Raw genomic sequence first — 23,984 nt, 5'->3', positions numbered from 1 at the left:
GGGCAGGCGCCTCACAGCTGGGCCTTGGAGGGGAAGTGGGGGGGCAGCCTCTGCCTTGGTCCTGGGAAAGTGCCATCTTCTCAAGCCACAGACTGGGAAGGAGGACATAGTGTCAGGCTCAGGCCAGAGGTCCCTCTCTCTGAACGGCCCCCGGGGCCCTGCCCAGCTGTCCTGGCACTGCAGGACAGAGGGTGAGGAGCAGGGTCAAGCCCCAGTCCCTAGCTCCTTCCACATGTTCTGCCCAGGTGCCTTCAGATTGGATTCCATTTCTACCTCTTTCTGGCTTTTCGCCCAGAGCGCACCCAGAGCACCTTCACTGTATTCCTGTCCTCAGGCAGATGTTTGAGGCAGGGGGTTGCTAGCCAAGTTAAGGAACTGAGTTATAACTGTGATCATGGTAACAGGCAGCAGAGCCCATGGTTAAGAGCTTGACTATCAGGGTTCAACTCCCAGTTCTGCCACTCATGAGCTATGCAATCGTAGGCAAGTTTCTTAACCTTTCTGTGCCTCAGTCTCATCATCTGAAAAGTGAGATAATAATATTGTTTACATCATAGGGTCATTGTGAGGATTAAATGAGAAAATATATGTAAAACATTTAGATCTAAAGCCTCCTCAGAGGGAGTAAAATGAACAGGCTTTGGAGTCACTCCTCTAGATGAGCCTTAGTTTCTTTATCTTTAAAATGGGGTGCCAGGGCCAAGCGCAGTGGCTCACACCTGTAATCCCAGCACTTTGGGAGGCCAAGGCGGGTGGATCACTTGGGGTCAGGAGTTCGAAACCAGCCTGGCCAACATGGTGAAACCCTGTCTCTATTAAAAATACGAAAATTAGCCAGGCATGGTGGAATGCGCTGATAGTCTCAGCTACTCGGGAGGCTGAAGCAGGAGAATCACTTGAACCTGGGAGGCGGAGGTTGCAGTGAGCCGAGATCATGCCACTGCACTCCAGCCTGGGCAACAGAGAGAGACTCCATCTCAAAATAAAATAAAATAAAATAAAATAAAATAAAATAGGGCAAGGCAGGGCTCAGTGGCTCATGCCTGTAATTCCAGCACTTTGGGAGGCTAAGGTAGGAGGATCACTTGAGTGCAGGAGTTTGAGACCATCTTGGTCAAAATAGTGAGACCCCCTCAATACAAACAAACAAACAAACAAAACAAAAAACCCTCTACTCAGGAGGCTGAGGTGGGAGGATTGTTTGAGCCCAGGAATTTGAGACTGCAGTGGGCTATGGTCACACCACTACATTCCACCCTGTCCAGCCTGGATGACAGAGCAAGACCCTGTCTCTAAAAAAATAAATAAATGGATAGATAGATAGATAGATAGATAGAAGATAATAGATAAAATGGAGCTAATAATTCCTGCCTTTCAGGGCATTTGTGAAGATTAGTGAGGGCAAACTTGTCCCTAATAAGAGTATAGCAGCAGGCGGGGCACAGTGGCTCACACCTGTAATCCCAGCACTTTGGGAGGCTGAGACAGGTGAATCACTTGAGCCCAGGAGTTTGAGACAAGCCTGAGCTACATGGTGAAACCCTGTCTCTACAAAAAATACAAAAATAAGCCAGGCATGTTACTCCAGCCTGGGTGACAGAGCTAGACCTTGTCTCAAAAACAAAAAGAAAAAAAAAGAGTACACCAGAGGCCCTTCTCCTCCCACATTCCCTGCCTGCCCCATTGCCTGCGTGTCAAGCTGTATCCACACACCCCTGCTGCCCTTGGCCACCCCTCAGGCCTAGGAATCTACCCTGGAAATGTGGTTTGGATGAGGGAAGGGCCCACCCAGGCCCTGGAAACTAGCTCAGCAAAATTTAGGATCCTGGGTACTCAGAGGTGGTCTAGAAAGAGGTAACAGTGGTCTCTGGGTGGGTATGTCCTCTTGGCCTCTCTGACTCCTCACTCCATGGGGAGGCACCTAGTGGAGGAGGGCTAGGTGGCCTTCTAAAACCCTGGGGCCCCTGTCTCCACGGTTGCCTGGGCCTAAGGTCTGTACTAATTAAGAGTAAATGACAAACCCTGGCACAGCACATAGCTGACACTTGGGAAATAGTAAAAATGGCTGCCATTCATTATCTTCACAACAACCCTGAAAGGCAGGTACTATTGAGCTCATTTTGAAGATGAAGAGCTAAGACTCAGAGAGGTGAAGTCATTTGCTATATCTAAGGGGAGAACTGGGACTCAAAGCTGAATCTGTCTGACTCCAACGGGGCTGCTAGCCAAGGGATGGGAATCCCAAAGCCACCAGCAGATCCTTTTTGGGGCTGTGCCAGAGCTAGGTGCTGGAGTGGGTATAGTCTGGTAGGGGAGGCAAATACATTGCTAGAACACCTTACTGTAGAGTAGTGGGGAATAAGGATTAAGCATATAAATGGTGGCAACAAATTGCCTGGGTTCAAATCCCAGCTCTATCACTGATTATGTTTGTGAAATGAGCTAGGTACTTAACCTTTCTGAGTCTCAGTTTCACATGAGCAAAATGGGAGTGATGACACTTTCTAATAATATAACCATGAAGGTTAAATATGATCACGAACATGGAATGCTTATGTAAAGCCTAGCACATAGAAAGAAGCATTCAGTGAGTATTAGCTATCTGGAATTAAATGTAATGGGGCATAGGCTGGGCACAGTGGCTCACGCCTATAATTCCAGCACTTTGGGAGGCCAAGGCGGGCAGATTACCTGAGGTCAGGAGTTCGAGACCAGCCTGGGCAACATGACGAAACCTCGTCTCTACTAAAAATGCAAAAATTAGCCAGGCATAGTGGAGTGCACCTGTAATCCCAGCTACTCAGGAGGCTGAGGCAGGAGAATTGCTTGAACCTGGGAGGCAGTGGTTGCAGTGAGCCGAGATCCCACCACTGTACTCCAGCCTGGGCAACAGAGCAAGACTCTGTTTCAAAAAATAAATAAATAAAAATAAATTGTAATGGGGCATAGAAGAGAAACTCATTTTTGTTGGGGAGGTGGGGGTCCAGAGAGGCTTCTTAGAGAAAAGGAACATCTGTGTTGGGCTCTGAAGGATGAAGAGTTCACCTGGAAAAGTGGCAGAGGGCATTCCAGGAGGAATGTATTTTGTGGACAAAGGCCCAGGGATATGGAAGGATATGACCTGTTTGGGTGTGGCTGAACACAGAGTTGGCTGAGAGGAATGGTAGGAAATGAGGTTCGAAAGGCAGTTTTGAGGGCCTCCAGTGCCTTGCTATTGAGGGCAGACTTTAAAGGACTGGGGAAACAGAACAGGAGTTTAAGGGCTGGGAAGGGACAGGATTGTACCTATTTTATTTTTATTATTTATTTATTTAGAGATGGAGTCTTGCCCTGTTGCCCAGGCTGGAGTGCAGTGGTGCAATCTGCTCACTGCAACCTCCTCCTCCCAGCTTCAAGCGATTCTCCTGCCTCAGCCTCCCAAGTAGCTGGGATTATAGGCATGCACCACCACGCCCACCTAATTTTTTTGTATCTTTAGTAGAGACGGGGTTTTGCCGTGTGGGGCAGGCTGGGTCTCGATCTCCTGACCTCGTGATCTACCCTCCACGGCCTCTCAAAGTGTTGGGATTACAGGCGTGAGCCACGGTGCCTGGCCTTATTGCGTCTATTTTAGAAAGGTGATTCTAGCCGCAGTGTGGAGCCTGAGCTGTACGAGGAGAGCCTGGCTGTCGGGGAGCAGATCTGAGCATGCTCCTCACCAGCCCTAGCTCAGGCTCGGACCTCTCTGACTTCCTGCCTTCCCACGTGCTCTTGCCTCTGCTTAGAGTATCTTTCCCTTGACTTTGCCTGGCTAACTCCTTGCCCACCTTCAGGTCTCAGTTTAGCCAGCACTTCCACCCGGAAGCTCTACTAGACACCCCTCCCAGTCCAGATTAGATCCTCCTACTTACTCCTCCTCTGTGCTTGCAGACCTGCCCACCTGCCTGCCTCGTCGACTGGACTCTGGCCAAGGGCAGGGACTGTGTGGCACTGCTCACTGCTGTATCCACAAGGCCCTAAGGCATAATGCCTGGAGCCTCAATCCATGATCGGTAGGGAACGAATGAATGGCTAAGCCTGTTGGGGCAGGTGTGATAGTTTGAGTGAAAGTGACAGGGTCTGCGGTGGCAGCGAGGAGAGAAGAGACACGATAGAATTGACGGGACCCAGGAATCATGAGAGGAGAACACAGGGAGAGAAGAAGGAGTTGGTGATGACTCAGAGGTTTTTTTTTTTCACCTGGGTAAGCCCTGTGCCTCTAACCAAGATAGGAGCCATGGAGGAGGGGGTTGGAGGGAGGGAGGGAGGAGTAGGCCAGGGCAGAGGGGCAGGGCGGAGCCTTACCTTGGTAGGAGACTGGGGCCCTGGCCCAGGCCATTCCTTGGAGTATTCTTCCCTTCTGGGATGCTGTGCACACTGATGGATCCTCAACAATGTCTGTGACTGTCCAAATGCTGCCACCTTGACCACTCTAACTAGGCTGCCTCCCCTACAAATTATTCTCTACCAATGCACTCTCTCCACTTCCTCCCAACTCTCATGATTGTAATCGTGTATCCCTTGACTTGTATTTTATTCTCAGTGTGTCTTCCTCACTAGATTGGAAGTTCCATGAAGGCAGGGATCTCGCTGGTTTTATTGACCATGTATACCTGGCAGGCTCCCTGGCACATAGTAGGTGCTCAAAAAATATTTGTTGAATGAATGAGTGATGAATGAATGAATGAATTCTTTGAATGCCATGATAAAGAATTTGACTCTTAGCCTCCAGGAGACGGGGATCCATGGAAAGTTCTAAAGGAAGGCAGTGTCAGGATGCAGCTCGTATTTTAGAAAGCTCACCCTGGTCGCTGTGTGGAAGATGGATTGGGGAGGGAACGCGGGAGACTAGAGGAGGGGGAATTGAGGAGCCACTGGGGGAGACAAAGACATAGCACTTGGGGCTGGGCCTGGGAGCCCCCCTGCCTGTGAGGGCCCTGAGCCCCCTCCCAGTCCTTCCCCATCCCCCTGCCAGGCCTGTTGTCTCTGAGCCCAGCGGCAGGCGGGTGGTGGGAAGAGCAGGGCTGGCAAAGCTGACACTCACTAATCACGGCCCTCACCCCGGAGCCGCACTAACTGTCTGGTCTCCATGGAGACACGGCAACCTCCGGCCACTTGTTAATGGCAGCTCAACAAGGCTGCAGCAACAGGGACGGGCCTGACCAGCGTGCCCAGCTCCACACTACCTGTCCCAGCCTGGCCCTCTGCAGAAGACCTCAGGGGCACCAGAGCTGGGGGACAGGACCGGAGGTCTGGTGGCTGGAAGTCTCCCCAACCCCTCCGTGGCCCCGCCTCCCCTGGCACTGCCAAGCAGCGAGAGGGCAGAGGCAGCCTCTGCCCAGGCTGACTCCTCTGCAGGGCTGCTGGGAAGCTGAGCTCATGCAGGTCACCCAGGCAAGGCCAAAGGGCTGGAGGGGGATGGTGAGGAGTGGAGCGGGGACCTGCCCACAGCCCACACACTAGCAGAGTGGAGGAGGGCGTGCTTTGCCTGCCCTGACAACCCTCTGCTCTGCTAGCCTGAGGCAGGGGCCCAGTTGGGAACCATCTGTCCAGAACCTCTTCCCGGTGCACTGTCACTACATCTGAAATGCCACCATTAGCAATGTACTCCTTCGGGAGGCAGCATGGCATAGCACAAAAAACACTGGTTTTGCAGTCAAGCAGGCTTGGGTGCAAGGCCTGACTCTGTTTCTCTACCTCTAAGCATTGATTTCCCCATCTGTAAAATGGGGGTAATCATTGCACATACAGGCTAACTCTTCCTCTTCCTGGAAACCTGAGCTCATTACCTGTGATGCCTCCCCCAGAATCTTCTTCACCCCCACAAACCAGCAGGGCCTCCTCCACAGTCCCCGGGCTCATCCCACAGCATGCTGCACCCACCTGTGACTGTCCCACATTTGTCCTTCCCACAGACTGAGCCCTGTGGGGTTGGGCAGAGTGAGCCTCAGGAGAGGGTGGCGAAAGAAACAAAGGAAGGGCATGGGGGCCTCCCTCGGTCTTCTGCCTTTGCACCCTCCTTCAGTGCAGGTTGAAGACTTTCTTTCCTTCTCTCCTTCAGACCTTTGTTCCTCCATCTGTGTGTCTATCCATCCGGCCTGCAAACTCTCTCCAAGCCCTTCCCTTTTGTGGGACCTCAGAGAGGATGCAGATCCCACCCCAAACTAAAGGTGAGGCAGAGACCCAATTCCAGGGCTCTGGACACCTGAGGCACACCCGTGGCTGGCTGGGGACCTTGGCACAGCTGCCTCCTCCCTCGGTCACTCCTTAGGCAACACTCCAAACTGAAAAGGCCCTTGGAGATCATCTCCTCCGATCCACGACAGCCAGCCAGATGAAGAAACTGAGGCCTGGAGAGCCCAAGATCCCATAGCAGTTCTGTTTTTGAGCTGACAATGTACCAATTATGCGGGCCTGCTGGGGAGGCGGCTTTTGGCTCTCCCGGCCCTGCTGACAGCTGTGTTCCCAGTGGCAGCTGGAATGCTGGTGGGAGGCCTGTCTGGCCTTTGCACCCTGACTCCCCAGGGCAGAGCCAGGTGGCTCTAGTGGGGCCCAGGGCTGGGAGGTGGTGTGGGCAGACAACCCTGAAGGGTGAGTTGGGGCATGGGATGGCTGGAAGAAAAGGGAGGCAGTACTGATTTTGGAGACTAAAGCAGAAGCCCTGAGGTCTTGTTCCAGCTCTGTCACTCTCTTGCTGGGTAACCTTGGGTGGATTGTTTGACCTCTCTGAACCTTAGTTTTCTTATTTATAAAATGGTGCTAATTTTGTAGATTGAAAACCTTTTATCAGTAGTCGTAGCCATACAGAGGTGAAGAATTTTTATTGTTGGGCTGAAAGGCTAAGATTCCAGAGGGGAAGGGACTAGCCCGAGGCCACAGAGCATTGAATTGGATGCAAGGATTTGGACCTGGAGGAGTGTCCAGTCCATACTATCCACTTGCTGAAGGGGCAAATAGAGCCAGAGAGGGGGAGCAAGTTCCCCAAGGTCACTCCGTGAGTCTGGGGCCAGTGTGGGCCCAGAGCCAGGCTGTGCACGAGGTCCCCTGCCCAGCTGCCTTGCTTGCTCATCCAGCCCCCTTGGTTTTGTCTCCCCCAGTGAGTGGGCGCAGAACGGGCCCAGCTTCCTTCCTGCCGCCCTGCCTGCCGTCTGCCACGTTGGCATCCACCCTCAGCCTTCTCGCCCCTGCTGCTGCTGCTGCTGATGCGGCATCAGCCGAGACCAACCCGCCGAGAGTTTGCCCAGAGCAGTCAGGGCTGCCGGAGCCGGGGCTGGGCTGGCTGGCTGACTCTGCCAGACAGGAGGGAGCGAGCCAGCCGGTGGAGGGAGGGAACAAGGGCTGAGCCAGCCCCCAGCCTTCCCAGCCCTTCCCCACCCTCGCCGGCCAAGGGAAGGAGGCAGGAAGCTGGGGTTGGGGGCCAGGGGACTGCAGTGTCTGAGAATGAGGTTCCGATAGCTGGGTCTGTCTGTGGGAGCATGCACACATATGTGTGTGCATGGAAGAGCACGTTGGGGTGGTTTGTGAGTCTGTGTTTGCCTCAATGTGCACAGGTGATGATGCTATGTGTGTGGGTTTGTGCCGACATCGGGGGCCACTGTGTGTTTGTGTAAGCACAAGGGAAAGCTGTGTGCCCTGAGTTTGAACGCAGGCCTGTGTACAGAGACGTGCGAGATCTAGCAGTGTGTGCACATGGTAGCGGATGGGCACCACGTCAGTGCCAATAAATCTTTGTATGCACAAAAGAGTCGGTACGTGTGCCTGAGTTTGTGTATGTCACATCTGGGTGTGTTGGGAGCCCCTGTGATTTTATGGTGTACAAGAGGATAACAGCATAACTGTGGGTTTGAGCTTGTCTGTGTATGTGCAAGGGACAGTGTGTGTGCAGAAGGGAACTCTGCAGGTGGCTGGGATTTTGTGCATGTCTTGTGCCCAGGAAGGCACAGTACTGGTGGTGTGGGCTAGTCCAAATGTCCAGAGGATGGGTATGGGCGCCTCTGTGCCCAACAGACTTTGTCTGTGTGGTTGTTGAGAGTGACTCAGGGGAACACTGTGTGACTGTATATGCTTGGCTGTGTGTACAGGGAACAGGCAGCACAGGCATTGTGTTTCTGTGGTTGCATTTACACAGGGCGGTGGCGGCGGCGGTGGTGGTGATGGTGACGGTGCTGTGCTACAGGTTTGCACTTGTTTCTCTATGTGGCAAGGCCCTGCGTGTGACTGCGTTTGTGCGTGTCTGTGAGCGCGGTGTGCTGGAAACTGCGTGCTTGGGTCTGTGGCAGGCTGAATGGAGGAGGGCGGAGGGAGTCCATGGCTATGTTTGTACTTGTCTGTGAGCCCGGGGTCAGATGCGCTCCATGTGCTACCTCCTGTGTGCACAGGTGGCCGCTGTGTCCAACCGTGTCTTTGTGTGTTTCGGGTCGCCTGAATGTGCACAGGCGGAGGACATGGAGGGGGGGATTTGAGTGCGTGCCTGTGCAGGCCCCTTTAACGTGGCAAGTCTAAGAAATGTCGGCCTTCTTGGCAGCGAATCTGGGCTTGGTTCCACTGGGGGCGTCTGCAGAGAGGGGCTCTTAGAAGGGACGTGCTTGAGCGAGAGAGACAGGAAGGGAAGGGGGGGCCAGCCCCAGCTCGGGGTTTCCAGGAGGGAAAGCCAGACGTTGGAACTTGTCAACGCTACCTCCTTCCCTGCCCCCACCTTCCACTGCTGCCTCCCCTCCTGGCGCCTGAAGGCTGCTGGCAGACGGACAGACAGACAGACAGTGCACACATAGACTGGCTCATAGGCACAGAGCCCAAACCTGAGCCCCTAAATGCACAAGCCTGGACACTGAGGTCCAGAGAGGGCAAAGGAAGTAGCTGAGTCTCGGAGGAGCACATGTGTTTATGCATGTTGGGGGCAGGGGGTGCTGTTGGCCTCTGGTGCTTCAACCCAGACTGGAGCCCAGGCCTAGGGCGGGGAAGAGGCTGCGGAGAGCCTCTGGGGAGGGGCTTTTATGGCTCTAACCAGGCCCTCAAGGCCCCCAGCTCCTCTCCCTGTTTATACAACTGCTGCAGTGTCTTTGAGAGTCCTGTTGCCTCAAAAAAACACCTACCGCAACTCCCTGTTTGTACAGAGGCAGAAAAGACCCAGAGAGGAGCAGCAGCTGATCCAGGGTCACACAGCAGAACCAGGACTGGAATCCAGGGCTCCTTCTCCTAGCTGTGCATGTTGGCCCATGGGCCACTTAGTCTTATCTTTCCCTTGGTCCATTTATCTTTTCTTCCTCCCAGGTCTTCGGGATATGACAACGACCTCTTTTTTGTGTTGCTTTTGCTGCCCAAGTGATATGTCTGTCTGCCTGTTAGTCCATCTGTTTGTCACAGGGCTTCAATACCCTCTGGCAGAATATGGAAGAGAAGAGGGCTTGGTTTTTGGCCAAGGGCTATTGGAGAGATAGGGGTGGGATGGGGAGACAGAGAAACAGAACGAAAGGAATTTGAGACGAGAGGAAGGAGGAGAGAAGAGCAAGGGGAGGGCACTGGCGGCAGAGCTGAGAAGCCCAGGCTGCCCTTTACCTCCACCTCCAGCCTGGGCACAGGGGCGAGCTCTGAGTTCAGAGACTCTGAGTCCTGTCTCTTGGGGCCTTGGGGAGGGGACCCCAGGGCTCCTGTAGGGTCTGGGCCCAACCCCCAAACCCTGGGGGCAGCTGGGTTGGAGTCCTGGGGTCAGTATTCGGGGTGCAGGTGTGGGGTGCAGTGACCGAACTGCCCTCATGGGAAAAGGAGGGAGGGGATTGCAGGTACCTAGGGGGCATGAACCTGGGCATGCGTTGACTTAGTGTGTGTGGTCTCTTTGCAGCAGGGTTGTTGAGAGTGTGCGTGAGGTTGCGAGTATGCTAGGACTCTGTGTGGACACCCATGAACATACATGACCCAGTGGCAGACAAGCTGGGATTTCAGTGGGGAGGGGAAGGACTGCAGGAATGTGTGTCTATGACCGGCAGGGAGTGGTTGTCTATGTGTGGAAGGATTTGTGTGAACCTGCCTTACATGTTCTTAGGGAGGCTGTATCCTGTGTATGTAGGCAGGTGAACTGTATAGCTCTGTACAATTGTGTGTGTTGTGTGTGTGTGTGTGTGTGTGTCTGGATGAATATGTATCATGTGTTTGAATTGCTTAAGTATTTACATGTTAAATGTGTAACTGCGTATATGTGTGGATGTGTATACATGTTTGTAATTGTCTTGAGGTATATGTGTGGAGTTACCTGTATGAGTCTTGCCTGTAGGTTGTGTGTGCAGTTGTGTGTATTTGTGGAGCAGTGAATATTAGGAAGCTGTTCACATGTGCGGCTGTGTATTTTGGGGGATTAGGTTATATGTGTGGTTCTTTTTGGATGGAGTTTCACTCTTGTCACCCAGGCTGGAGTGTAGTGTCAGGATCCCGGCTCACTGCAACCTCTGCCTCCTGAGTTCAAGCAGTTCTCGTGCCTCAGCCTCCCGAGTAGCTGGGATCACAGGCGTGTGCCACCACGCCTGGCTAATTTTTGTATTTTTAGTAGAGACGGGGTTTTGCCATGTTGCCCAGGCTGGTCTTGAACTCCTGGCCTCAAGTGATCTGTCCACCTCGACCTCCCAAAGGGCTGCGATCACAGGTGCGAGCCACCGTGCCTGGCCTATATTTGTGGTTCTTAAGGCTATACTTTATTTTTTATTTTTTGTTTATTGTCAAACTTCCCCTGTCAGAATGTAAACTCTATTAGGACTGAAATTTTTATCTATTTTGCTAACTATTTTGCTAATCTATTCCTAGTGTCCAGAATAGGGCCCAACACTTAGTAGGCACTGTATACATATTTCTCCAATGAATGATGAATGAAAGTGTGCATGCTTGGCAGGGTGTGGGAAGTGTGTTAGGTGTATGAATCGTGCGTGTGTGTCTGGGTGTGTGAATGGATAAATTTTTTGTGTCTTGAGTGTGTGAGGTTTCTAGCATAAGTGGCCTATGAACCAAGTACGTGCACAGGTGCATGTGTGTCTAGGCGTGTGACTGTGTACCTGAAGCTGGGCCACGTCTGTGAGCATTGCACACAACTGTGTGTGTGCACAGTTGTGTGTGCTTGTACATGGGGGTGGGAAGGCGCTGTCGGCTTCTCCCAGCCTTCAGCACTCACTCAGCTTCACCCCAGGTCGCCTGCTGCGAAATGTCAGTGGCAGAGAAGCTAAAAATATCTGCTCTCCTCCTTCTGCTCACTGCTTGGGCTGATGGGACTGTGGGGCCCCAGCCGGCCCCTTGGGCCCTGCGGGGAGGAGGAACTGCTGGATGAGGGGGCGGGGTACAGGGGAAGGAAGGGAGGCCCTCCTCCGTACACACCCTTCCCCCTTTCCTCTTGGGCTCCAAAGCCAGGCTTCAGGCTCACCTCTTTCAGGAAGCCCTCAAGAACCCCCCAGGAGCTGTGTGTGTCTGTGTGTCTGTCTACCTGGCAAGGAGATATGGCCCCCATCAGACTGGAGCTCCACAGAGCAGGTCTGTGCCTCTTCTGCCCATCCAGGGACTCCAGGGGACAGAGCTCTGTCTCCTTCAGACCAGGGGCTCCCAGGGAAAAGGCTGGTGCTGTCTCCTCCCTAAGCCTGAGGGTTACGGATGCAGCCCAGGCCAGACAGGGCTTCACTGGGCTCTGGTTCTGGGGCCACTAGGGCCCTCTGACCCCAGGGCAGATCTGCTGTGATGATGAGCTTGTGGGTAGGGAGGAGTCTCAGCTCTGCCCACACCACACCCTAGGCTGGCACGTGTTTGTGCTATGGGTACTTGTGTGGGTGCAGGTGGGACATGTCAGGGCCCGTGGTCCTCTGGGGACCTGTGCCTCTCCACATGTCGGGCTCCTGCCTGCATCAGTGGTGTCAGCGACTGCCTGCCTTGGGCACTGTGGTCAATCAGTACAAGTTGAGTGTATTGTATGTTTCTCTGTGTTCTTTTTTTTTTTTTTTTTTGGGGGGACGGAGTCTCTCTCTGACACCTCCCGAGTAGCTGGGACTACAGGCGTGTGCCACCACACCCGGCTAATTTTTTGTATTTTTAGTAGCAAGAGGGTTTCATCATGTTAGCCAGGATGGTCTCGATCTCCTGACCTCAGGTGATCTGCCCGCCTCGGCCTCCCAAAGTGCTGGGATTACAGGCGTGAGCCACCACACCCGACCTTCTCTGTGTTCTTGTGTGTGCACATGGATGACTGTGTATGTGGGTTTCTGCCTTTCATTGTGCAGGCCTGCAGATACTAGCAGGGATGGACTCTGCATTCATGTGGGAGTTGCTGATGTCACCATGGGGGGTTTCTGTTTGTGTGTCAGTGTGCTCGGGTGTGTGTCTCTGTCAGAAGGTCAGTGCCTGTTTGTTCTGTGTATGGAGGTGTATGTGGGTGCATCTGTGTGTCAGTGTTTCAATTACCATGTTTCTGTGTGTCTGTCTTCCTGGTTGTCATTATGTCTGCGGTACCTCCGTGCCTGTGTTGCGTGCCTAGGTCAGTTTGATTTTGCAGGTCTGTAGGGCCACGTGTCCCTCTGTATGTTGGTGTTTTCCATGTGGGTTGGAATCTGCCTCTGCTTTTCCTAATCTCCCACCATTTCTGTGTGGAAGGCCTCAGGCATTGTGTGTGTGTGTGTGTGTGTGTGTGTGTATGTGTGTGTGTGTTCAGCAACTTTCCCCAGCCCCAAAGCCTGCAACCCTGAGATCTGCTCTCCCACTCTTTCTCCGTTGGACTTCAGGTGGGAGCTGAAGCAAAGAGGGCAGGCAGGCAGGGAGCCCACGACAGCCGGGGGCCGGGGCCAGGCTGCCACGAGGGCCCTACCTCAGCTTTCCTCCAAGCAAGCGCTAAGCCAGAGCCTCGGTTACATGTAAACACCAGCTGTGTCAAGACGGCGCAGCTTCTTCTAGGTCAACAGACAGCTGTGGGGTTGCTAGGCAACCGCCTGGCTCCCCCCTCCATTAGGCCCCCTCCCACTGCCTCTACCTGCAAACCCTCTGCTGGCTCCCCCCACGCCAGGATAGGCCTCACCCCTCCGCGCCAATTAACACAGCGGGACTGAGGGGGTAGGGGGTCAGGGCAGCTCCGGGACTGGAATCAAGGTATGAGGACGTATTAACCCTTCACGTGCCACCACCCCCTCCACCTAGTCCTGGGGCACTTCACACACCCCTAACTTCACCAGTCACTTTAGGGCCTGGAGTGATGAGGAGCACGTCCTGAGGGATGGGGACCCTCAGAGCAGCCACAACCAGGACTGGAGAGACGCTGGAGGCAGATGGCGCAGGGCTTGGTCAAGGCCTCTCCCCTCCCCAGCCAAGCCTGGGGGAAGGAAGGGTTAAATTCCCCCTTTATTTCCCCTCTCCCGCCCCCTCCCAGGACAACCACCCCATTTCCAGGGCAGCACCTGCGCTCCCAGCTGCCGTGCCCGCTTGGTGCCTGAGTCCGGGCCAGGCAGCCCCCGCAGCGCCCAGGCCCTCGCCCTCGCCCTCGCCCTCGCCGGCCCCAGCGCCGCCCTTTGCCCGGCCTGGGACTTCTCTGCCAGGAAAGGGGAGGCGAGGGCCCCTAGGCCTTAGGCAAGGGGCTCAGGCCCACCGGGTGGGGTGCGTGGGCCAGGGCCGCCAGCCCCGGGGTGACTTGGCTGGAGCCGGAGGAAGGAGTTGGAGGAGGGAGCCCGGCCGGCAGGGGGGCAGCTGTGGGGGCAGCGCCCGTGGCCGCCCCATTAGTATGCGGCCGCGCTCTGCGCGCCATGGCAACAGCTCCCCCCGCGCAGCGCTAGGCGGGCAGCCCCGGGCGCAGCGCGCACCTCTCCTCCCACAGGTGGCGGCGCGCACGGGCACGCACGCACACTCGGCTCGGGCGCCTAGGGGAACGCCGGGGGCGCCAGGTGCGCTGGGGCGTCCTGCCGCCCGTGCAGCCGCCCATGGGCGTGTCCCCAGGTGCTCCAGAGTGAGGCCCGAGGGAAGAGTGTGTCCTTGAGGACGTTCTGCCCGCGCCTGGGTGTGCCCCTCAGTGGGTCCCTCGGCCGGCCTGCTGTGCTTTTATGTCGGTCTCCGATTGTCCTGGAGGGTCTGTGCCTGTCTGTGCTCATCTGCCTCCTTAGCCCCGAGTGCCTGAGTGTGACTGCCAGTTAACCGAGCGTACCTGTGCCTCTGTATCTGTGTCTGTACGAGCCCAAGGGGTGTGTGTGTGTCCGTGTGCGCGTCCATGTCTCTGGGTTTTCCCCAGGAGGAACGCCCTGGGTGTGTCGGCGACTCTGGATGTCCGTGTGTGCCAGAATGAGTACCTGTGTGTGCGCCTTTGTGTCTGTGTGTGGCCCGTGGATATCTGTCTGGCATCCCTGAGTGTTTCGGGTGTGGCTGTGTGTGGACTTTTGTACGTCTATGTCCCTGTAAGTGCCCTCAGGAGCCCCTCTCTCCATGCATATCACTGTGTGTTCCTGTGAGTGCCCCCACGTCTCCTGGAGTGTGGCTGTGTGTCCAGGGGCTGCTGGCTCTTTGCCCTCCTCGGCTTCACTCCCTGCTGCCTGAGTGAGCCGACACCTGCTCCCTGAGCACTGGGCCCCCCTCCCCCCACCTGGCAAGGACAGGGAAGGACACGGAGGCAGAGGCAGAGGCAGACATGGAGGCAGAGACAGAGACATGGAGGGAGACACAGCCAAGTAGGCTGGAGAGGTGGAGACCCAGTCACGTGATCAGCCTCAAAGCCCAAGACTGAGAAGAGAGGCACAGAGATGCCAAGATCCGGACATTAGAGAGAGGGAGACTCAGAGGCACACAGAGACCCAGAGCACGGCGTCCGGAACTGCAGAAACAGAAGAGATCAAGGATGCGGCTCCTCAGCCTCCCTTCCTCTCTCCCTCCCTCCCACTCTAGAGTTTCCAGCCCCAGCTGTGCCTCCCCCACATACCCAAAGCAGAGTTCTCCTGGCCCTGGGACTGGAAGCCAGCCTCCTCCTCACAGCTGGCTGTGTGTGTGTGGACACGTGTACATGCATGTGTGCATCTGTGTGACGCACTGGGCTAGTGCCTACCTTGTACACAGCCCTCCTCCATTCAAAACCTCCTCTCCCCACCACCACCGTCCACATTTTCACAGGCCCAAATCATGCACACCTTTACACACATGCCACACAGCCAGCCACACTCATTCAAGCCCAGAAACATGCCCTGGGACTCCCTCTCTCAATCTCATCCACACAGGGCCAGAAGACCCAGCATACACAGCCACACCAGAAAGTCTCTCCCCGTCCTAAGGTCTGAGGGTCAGATGTCCACCCCTCTTTCCCCCTCTCAGCAACCCTCAAGGGGCTCGAACCCCTGCCACTCACAGGGAAAAATGCACGACTAAATTTGTCAATTCCATCAGATTAGACACTCAAAGGCAGGGCCCCTGACTGTCCTGCTCACTGTTGAGTCCCCAAGTGCCTTTGACGGTGCCTGGAAGGTGCTTAAGAAATGTTTGAATAAATATGTTCATACCAGGTCTCTGGTGTGGGGGAGAACCCATAGTAATTGACAGCCACTCAGAGTGAAAAACGCTAATGGATATCACAGTGTACACACACCTAGGACAGTACACTAAATACAGGTGTGTGTGACACTCAGCTCAACAGCTCAATTAGAGGTTATCCAGTGGGCTGTGCGTTGGAACCACCCAAGAAGCTTTCAAAAATCCCCATGCCCAGGCCCCACCCCAGACCCATAAAATTGGAATATTTTGGGGTAGGACTTGGGCATCGGCATTTTGAAGCTCTCCAGGCAATTCCTTTCTAGGATCTAGAACCCCTTATGTACATGAATAGACTAACAAGTGTTGACACAGGGGTTATAGCCAGGGATGGGAGTAGAGAGGATTTTCACTTTTTTTGTTTGTTTTTTTGTTTTTGAGATGGAGTCTGGATCTGTCACGCAGGCTGGAGTGTAGTCGCGCCATCTCAGCTCACTGCAACCTGTGCCTCCCAGGTCAAGCGATTCTCCTGCCTCGGCCTCCCAAGGAACTGGAACCACAGGCGCGCGCCACCGCGCCCAAGGATTTTCACTTTTAACTGTACAGTGAAGCACAGACTTCTGAGCCAGACTGCTTGGTCTGAACTCTGGTGTCACCACTTAGTAAGTTCTGGTTTGAATGTACTCACTGAGTGGTCTTCATAAATTACCTCTCTGCACTTGAGTCTCCGGTCTGTAAAATGGGGATAATAATCATTACAACGAAGCCTCATAGGATTCTGGTGGAGACCAAATGCATTAATACATATGCAAAGCGTTTGGAACAGCTGGCATATATAAGTGCCATATATCTATTATTAAAAATTTTTAAATTATAGAATGGATTAATTTTTGGATTTTATAAGCAGATTCCGCCCCCCGCCCCGCCTTAAAACTGTTATGAAAAAGCAAGAAAGGCCAGGTGCAGTGGCTCACGCCTGTAATCCCAGCACTTTGGGAGGCCAAGGTGGGCGGATCACGAGGTCAGGAGTTCAAGACCAGCCTGGCCAACATGGTGAAACCCTGTCTCTAGTAAAAACACAAAAATCAGCTGGGCGTGCGGGCACCTGTAATCCCAGCTACTTGGGAGGCTGAAGCAGGAGAATTGCCGCAACTGCGAAGGTTGCAGTGAGCCGAGATTGCGCCACTGCACTCCAGCCTGGGAGACAGAGCAAGACTCTGTCTAGGGATAAAAAAAAAAAAAAAAGAAAAGAAAAAGAAAAAGGAAAGGGGAAAATTTTTTTTTAGACGAAGTTTAGCTCTGTTGCTCAGGCTGGAGTGCAGTGGCGTGCTCTTGGCTCACTGCAAGCTCCGCCTCCCGGGTTCACACCATTCTCCTGCCTCAGCCTCCTGAGTAGCTGGGACTACAGGCGCCTGCGCCTACGCCCGGCTAATTTTTTGTGTTTTTAGTAGTGACGGGGTTTCACCATGTTAGCCAGGATGGTCTCGATCTCCTGACCTCAGGTGATCTGCCCGCCTCGGCCTCCCAAAGTGCTGGGATTACAGGCGTGAGCCACCGCACCAGGCAGGAAAAAAATTTAACAAAGAAAAAAAGGCTGGGCGTGGTGGCTCGCACCTGTAATCCCAGCACTTTGGGAGGCAAAGGCTGGAGAATAGCTTGAGGTCAGGGGTTTGAGACCAGCCTGGGGAACATGGCAAGACACCATCTCTAAAAAGCAGAAATAGAAGAAAAATACAAAAAGGGGGAAAAAAATAAAGGAAGGGCCTAAAGCCTAGGCCAACCTACTTCTGCCACTTTCCACGTGAGCTTTGGACCAGTCCCTTACTCTGTGTCTGGGAACCTGTCTTCTCATCTGTAAACCAAGTGAGCATCTTTCTCTACCTCAAAGATTGTTCTGAAGAATGAACACCTCAGGGAAGTGTTTAATAAATGATGGCGAAACCCACGTATCTGAGAGCCACATTGCCTTGATGCATTCTGGGATCAGGTGTGGCACTGGGGCGGTGGTAGGACCCTGACCTCTGAAAAGAACAGATCAAAACAGGGTGTGCCCCAAACCTGCACCATACACTGTGCAGGGTCTTTGCTGCCCTTAACTAAGGGCACAGAGAACCTTCCATCCCAGAGGCCCTGGTCCATCTCCCGAGTCTGGTCTCCAAAATACACCACAGCCTGCCTCACCCCTTACTAAGCAGCAGACCCTAGGCTGAAACCCCTCCCCTTCCTGAGCACCCTTTCTCTTGCTGCCCCTCCGTTCCCATCTCCTGGAGCCCCTGTTCTCACCAAGCCTTCCTCCCATCACTTCCCTCTCCCTATGCCCCTCTCTTCATAGTGAACCCCCATCTTCCCTTCGAGTTAAGGGGCCCCTTCACTGTGCCATAATCAACCCGTCAAACTCCCATTTCCTTCCTGGGTCTCCTCTCTCTGCCCCAGTTCCAGAGCCCTGGGGCCCACAACCCTTCACTGCCCTTCCTCCCCTTCTCAAGACCTATCTCATGTTGATCCCCAGTCCCTTCCACTGAGCAATCCACCACTGTCTCCTCCCCTCCCCAAAACCTCCTCTGGGCCGCCACTCCTCTGAGCCCTCAGCCGGACTCACCAGGCCCCACTCTGATTCCCTTGAAGCCAACTGGGCCCGGCCTGCCCCACCTGGACAGCCTCCCCGAGTCTCTTCTTCTTCCTCAGCAGCCGCTGAACACAGGCATTTTCTCCCTGCGGGTGATTCTTGAGGCTGAACACAGGTTTCTCTGTGGTTGGCCTATCTGAGCCTCACCCACTGCTTTCTCTGATGCTGCCCACCTGCTCCAACCAGCCTCCACCTTACCCAGAGTGACCTTGCCAAAGCCCTCTCCCCTCCCTAAACACAGCGTGTGCCCAACAGAGCTAACTGCTTGTGGCTCCTGCCTCCTGTTACCCTTTCGCATCTCTGGGCCTTTGCACATCCTCTTCCTCCTCCAGAACTCCCTCACTTTTCTGCCCAGCACCTTAGGCTTGGCTCTGTAGAAGCTTTCTCCTCAGAGAAGCCCTCCTCCCTAACTCTCAGGCGGTCTCACTGCTTCTTGCCCCCACTTCCAGCTCATACTGCATCGTTAGCTTGAGTGTAGTGTTGTCTTCCCCGTCCGCAGTCAGGAAGCGTAGCGTAATGTCTTCATCTCTGAGTCTGGGGGATGCAGGGAGGGGGCTTGGTGGGTGGATGAGCTTTTTGCATCTAGCACAGAGGCTACAGTTTCAGGGGACTGTGACCTGAGTCCTCCTGCCTCTTCCAGACAGGTGTGCCCAGAAGGTGTGTTTCCTCCTCAGACCACGGGCTCCTCTGACTCTCCTGAGGCCAGGGCCTAGCTGGCTGGGTCAGGGAGGGCAGGCCCCGTGGCACAATCCCTTGGCATCTCCCTGAGCTTCACTGAGGAGGGACGTGAAGCCACACTCAGCAGAACTTAAACATAAAATAAGTCTATGGGAAAAACTGCTTCCCAAAGACCAGGGAGGCCAAAGTGGGCATCATTTGGGCAAGGACACCCAAGAGGTCCCCAAAGTCAGGGATCAGGAAACAGCTCAGCTCTTCCAGGCCCACCAGACGCAGGCACAGGGTTAGGAGTTTTCTTTTTCCAAAGTTTGCCAAAGCAGGGAGGAAACATTTGGAGTTCAGGGTAGACAGAAAGGGGAGGGCAGAGCAACACTGGGGTGACTGGCCTCGTCATATCCCAGGTTCTGCATAAGCAGATGTGGGGGTGTTGGGGTAAAATGAGGGGCCTGGAAGCAGAGAAGACTGATGACCTGGGGCAAATGGGAGATACATAGACGGGGGGCACTCCATTCCTAGTGGGAAAGGGAGGCCCCATGAGGGTTCCGGGACTTAGGACGGAATGAGTGTCGCCAAGAGAGATGTCCCTGAACCAGAGTAGAACTGTGAGGCCCAAAGGCCACGAATACACAGGACACACAAAGGGACTCGAGGCAGAGACCTGGGACCTTGGATGGAATAAGGGGGTCCAGAAGCAGGAGCCCATGATGGAGGTTCTTCAGGGAGAGGAAACCCAGCATTTGGGGAGACCTTGGACTTGGGATAGAATATAGGGAGAGTCAGAGGAGACCCAGGACCTAGGACAAAATGGAGGTCCAAGAGGCAGAATCCCTGGACCTGGGACTGAACGCATCATCAAGGGCCAGGATGTCCTCAGCAGCAGAGTGGGGAGCTCAGAGGCAGGGGAGACGCAGGGCCTGGAGTGAAATGAGGGGGAACCCAGATGCAAGGGTCACCCAGATCTCAGGCAGAAGGGAAAACTCAGTGGCCAGGAACACGTGTAGGTATTTCAACTCCTCTGGAGAACCAGTAGCTGGTGACAAAACCCAGCGGTGTCCCTTCCATTCCCTCCACCCTCACTCCCCCTTTCACAAGACACAAGGTTGGTTTTTTTTTTTTTTTTTTTTTTTTGCTTTTTTTCATTTCTTTTTAATACAAACTTGGATCTTTGGGTGTGTCCTGCCAACAGAAAACAACAACAACAACAACAGAAGAGAAAACCCAAAAGAGTGAAAAATAAGAAAGAAAAAAAAAGCTCCCGCAAGAGGTTCTTCTCCCTCCCCCCCACCATGCGAATTTGCACACCACGGGACCACAGCAGGTTTACAGAATGCAATATACAATCCACGATTTATAATAAAACAGTATATACAATAAATAGGATATTGTTCATTTTTGTCAAACGACCTGTAGATAAATTTCTCAGTGCATACTTGCAGGGGCTCTGGACACCTCGGGGCCCCGCTCGCAACCTCTTGCACACGCTCGCTCTCTCGCTCTCTCTTTTTTTTGTCTTTTTCTAAAACTGTGTTTTGTTTTTAAGTTTTGTACATTTTTAAAAAGTATTTACAATTGCTGGTTTTGTGCAGAAAGGGCTCACCTTCGGCTTCTGCGTGGAGGAGATGGGTGGGAGGGGGTGGAGGGAGATGGGTCTGCAGGGGGTGTAGGGGGCAGGGTGGGAGGCAGAGGGGCAGGAGCTCCTGCCAGAGGACGATGTGGACGCTGGGAGGGATCTTGGCGTTGGTTTTCTGAAAGCTGCAAAGAAACACAAGAGAAGAGGCAGGAGTGAGCGGCAGGCATCGACTGTGCTCTGAGATCAGGGAAGTGAAGAGGGAGACCCCCACCCAGCTCCTCCCAGGATTCAGCGGGGTGAGGGGGAAAGCTAACCACTGTTCTTTCTCACAAAAACTCAGACCTGCCTTCTCTGAGCCCAGTTTCCCCATCTGTAAAATATGCGTGTCCAAGCCCCAAAACACAGGGTGAAGCAGGTGCTGGGTGAGGAGTTGGGGTTCCAGGCAGTGGAATTTGTTAAGAGCTTGGGCTCTGGAATCAGACACAGCTGAGTTCAAATACCAGTGCCACCCTTTAATAGTGCTATGACCTTGGGCATGTTGTTGAACTTCTGTGAGCCTCAGTTTGCCCATCTGTAAAAAGAAGATAACTGAACTACCCCATTGGTTTGCTGGGAGGATTCAGCGGTATAGGACAGATGAAGCCTGGTCCTTAAGTGCATAATAAATTATACTGATTATTATTCATTATTATTTTTCTGGGGCAGTTGGGCTCTCCAAACCTGCCTCCTCATGTCATGATGAGTTTAGTAATTCCTCCAACTTAGGCTGTTCTGAGGAATGACATCATGGGGAGGGCAGGGCCTCAGCACACAGCACAGGTGTGAACAACTGCTTTTATTTCTTCTAAATCCAATCCTCTTCTTACCAATGCCATTCTGTTCCTTAGAGAGGTGAGGTGAGGAGGAAGTCTTTCTCAGTGAAAGAACAGAGAAACTGCCCAACACAATGCCATCTGTGTTTGGCTTAACCCTGCCTTCCTGAAGCTCAGACACTCCCAAGTTCCCAGTTCCTCCCATCGCCAGACACTCGAGATTGGAAGTACCCCTTTTTCCCAGACAGTTCTCATTATGCTTGCGGGGCCCTGGGGATCTGACTTCCCTACCCAGACCCCCAGCTTGGCTAGATCCCCTGGATTCACAGCTCTGCTAGGGTGAGTGAGAAGGTCCCCTGAAGGACAGGGATGGGCTCGGGACTTCCTAAGAGCTCCAGTCATTAGCCTGGTCCTTTCAGACTTCTGTCCTCCTCTCAGAGCCCCGAGACACACATCTCCCACCCTCAGTGTGCGACCATCTCCATCCGAATTAAAGGGCGAGGTGAGGATGCTGAAAGGGCCTCCTCAGGTTCCTTAGGAGCCCATCCGTCCTCCCCCACACCAGCAGGAATCAGGTGGCGGCAGAAAGCCTCTCCTCCCTTGTACTTTCTTGGCTTCCTTTTCTACCAGAGCCACATTTAAATTCTGCTCAGCCTCGGCTGCTGTCTGCTGGGCAGTCAGCCCCGGGGACGACTTTTGTCCTGAGGCTGGACTTGCCAGGACTCCCCCAAGGTCCAGGGGAACCAGGTGGGCTCCTGCAGAGGCAGGGCAGCACCTCATCCTGGTGGATCAGACCAGGTGGCAGGCAGAGGCATAGGAGAAGAGAAGAGCTGCATCTTTGTTAAGCTGTCAGGTTGCCTGCAGTTGCAGGAGGATGGAATACTAGCCGTAGGGGCGAGCGGTGTGCCTGGGAGGGTGACAGCTGTGCTGCAATGGGGTGATAGGTAGAAAAGCAGCTCTTGGGGCAAGGGCTGCTGCTGGGATGAATGCAAGCTCTCCACAGTCAGGCAGTAAACAGGCTGCAGAGACAAGAGGGGTGTCTATTAGGGAGCAGAATGATTTTATCTGGGGTAACTGCTTGAGCCAGAGCGCTGGGGGCATCTATCCAGAGGACTGCTCTATTGCGGCTGAAGAACAGTTGCCAAGCTAAAGAACCTCTGTTGGGGTGTTGGGGGTGACAAGGGAAGGGGACTTTAGGATGGGCTGCTCCAAACCACTGGCAAACTGATATTGTCCAACGCCAGCCTCCCCTGCTCCCTCCAAGGGCCCCGGGGCAGGCTGGGAGCCTCTGCACAAATCCCTGCACCCCCACCCCCACCCCAGGCCCTTAGCCACTGCCAGTGACCCTCTCTAAGCCAGGTCTCCATGGTGATCTCAGCCCAGCAGGCGGCTCCTGCCAGAACCATTCCCGCGGTGCCTGCGGCCAGGCAGCAGGAGGCTTTCTCACCCTCTGCTAAGCCGCCCATCGCGTCTCACCTTCCTCCTCCCACTACCCTCCCCAGCTTTCAGGACTTGGCCAGCCAGAGACTTTGGCAGAATCTTCGGGATGGGAAGGAGCGGGGGAGGGGGGAAATCAAAGCCCAAAAGCCCCAGGGTTCTCATGGAGGTGGGGGAGAATGCTGTGGCTGTGTGGAACCCTGACCTCACCAGGTTCAGCTCTCCACAAAGCAGGACCAGACACTAACGTGCCAGGCAGCCCAGTGCTAGGCACTGGGGACAAAGCAGAGACCAAGACCGATCTGGTTCCTGTCTTTGAGAGGCTCACAGATAGAGGGGAAAGCAAAGCAGACCCCAAACCAGGTAATTACCACGCAGGAGACAGGGGCTGTGCCACGGAAGGTCCTGGGGAGGCAGCTAACCTGGTCGTGGCAGGAGAGACTGTGGCTCTTCAACCACTGCTGAACACTACCCAGCACATGCTGGGGCCGAGACGTACGCTGACTGAGTGACAGAGCGGGGACTGACCTGAGTCTGGTCAGCATGTCAAGGTCCAGCTCCGGCCTTGCACACCTTCAGAACACCTCCTTAGACCACCCTGTTACCATAGCTACGATACCCTTGTCATCCCGACCTGGCTCCTCCAGGGCAGGAACCTATATGTGGTACTGCTGCACACCCAGGGCTAGCACGCACCGGCCCCCAGCACACCAACCACTGTTCCGCAGACTTCACCTTTTAGTGCCTCCGTGACACACAACTGCAGAGCCACATTCCTCTGAGTCCTCATGCTCCGGTGGTTTCACCATCTGAGGTGCCAGGGCATTAAGTGGTCTCTGCCTGTCAAGGGGGGGACTGGCACTGGCAGCAGTGAGGGACAGCTGAGCAGAGATTCAAAGTGCTGCAGAGCACATATAAATCAGGTTGTCCAGAGGGGGCTGCTCTCCTCCAAAAAGGAAAAGGAATATATATTTGTGCTTTCATTTAAGTGAACAGCAAACATGTATTCATGCCCACTGGCTGCCAGGGCATGAGTTAAGGTCTAACCTCTACTCTCTAGTCTCTACTCTCTTGAAAGGGTCCAATGTCAAACAAGGCAGTAGAGCAGAAGGCAAAAAAGAGTGCATGAGGCCGGGCAGGGTGACTCACGCCTGTAATCCCAGCACTTTGGGAGGCCGAGGTGGGTGGATCTCTTGAGCTCAGGAGCTCAAGACCAGTCTGGCCAACATGGAGAAACCCCGTCTCTACAAAAAATACAAAAACTAGCCAGGTGTGGTGGCACACACCCTGTAATCCCAGCTACTCGGGAGGCCGAGGCATGAGAATTGCTTGAACCCAGGAAGCGGAGGTTGCAGTGAGCTGAGATCGTGCCACTCCACTCCAGCCTGGGTGACAG

General features: G+C 54.2%; 1 protein-coding gene and 1 long non-coding RNA gene across 12 annotated transcripts in view; one reads left to right on the top strand and one right to left on the bottom strand.

Annotated features, from left to right (window-relative positions):
• The first annotated feature begins 8,005 nt into the window (after positions 1-8,005).
• Positions 8,006-16,127, top strand: LOC117980080 (uncharacterized). Its single transcript, XR_008620510.2, has 2 exons — positions 8,006-8,194; positions 15,907-16,127. It is a non-coding gene; the product is annotated as an uncharacterized LOC117980080 (long non-coding RNA).
• A 3,961-nt stretch (positions 16,128-20,088) lies between these two features.
• Positions 20,089-23,984, bottom strand: part of AHDC1 (AT-hook DNA binding motif containing 1) — a 69,674-nt gene continuing 65,778 nt past the window's right edge. For all 11 annotated transcript variants that reach the window (XR_008620508.2, XM_055096227.2, XM_034959246.3 and 8 more), the window contains one exon: positions 20,089-20,521. The gene's annotated coding sequence lies outside the window, so the exon portion shown is untranslated. The remainder of the gene's footprint in view (positions 20,522-23,984) is intronic.

This window comes from Pan paniscus, chromosome 1 (assembly GCF_029289425.2).
Source record: "Pan paniscus chromosome 1, NHGRI_mPanPan1-v2.0_pri, whole genome shotgun sequence".
Classification (NCBI taxonomy): Eukaryota; Metazoa; Chordata; class Mammalia; order Primates; family Hominidae; genus Pan; species Pan paniscus.
This window is presented reverse-complemented; position numbering and strand designations above follow the sequence as displayed.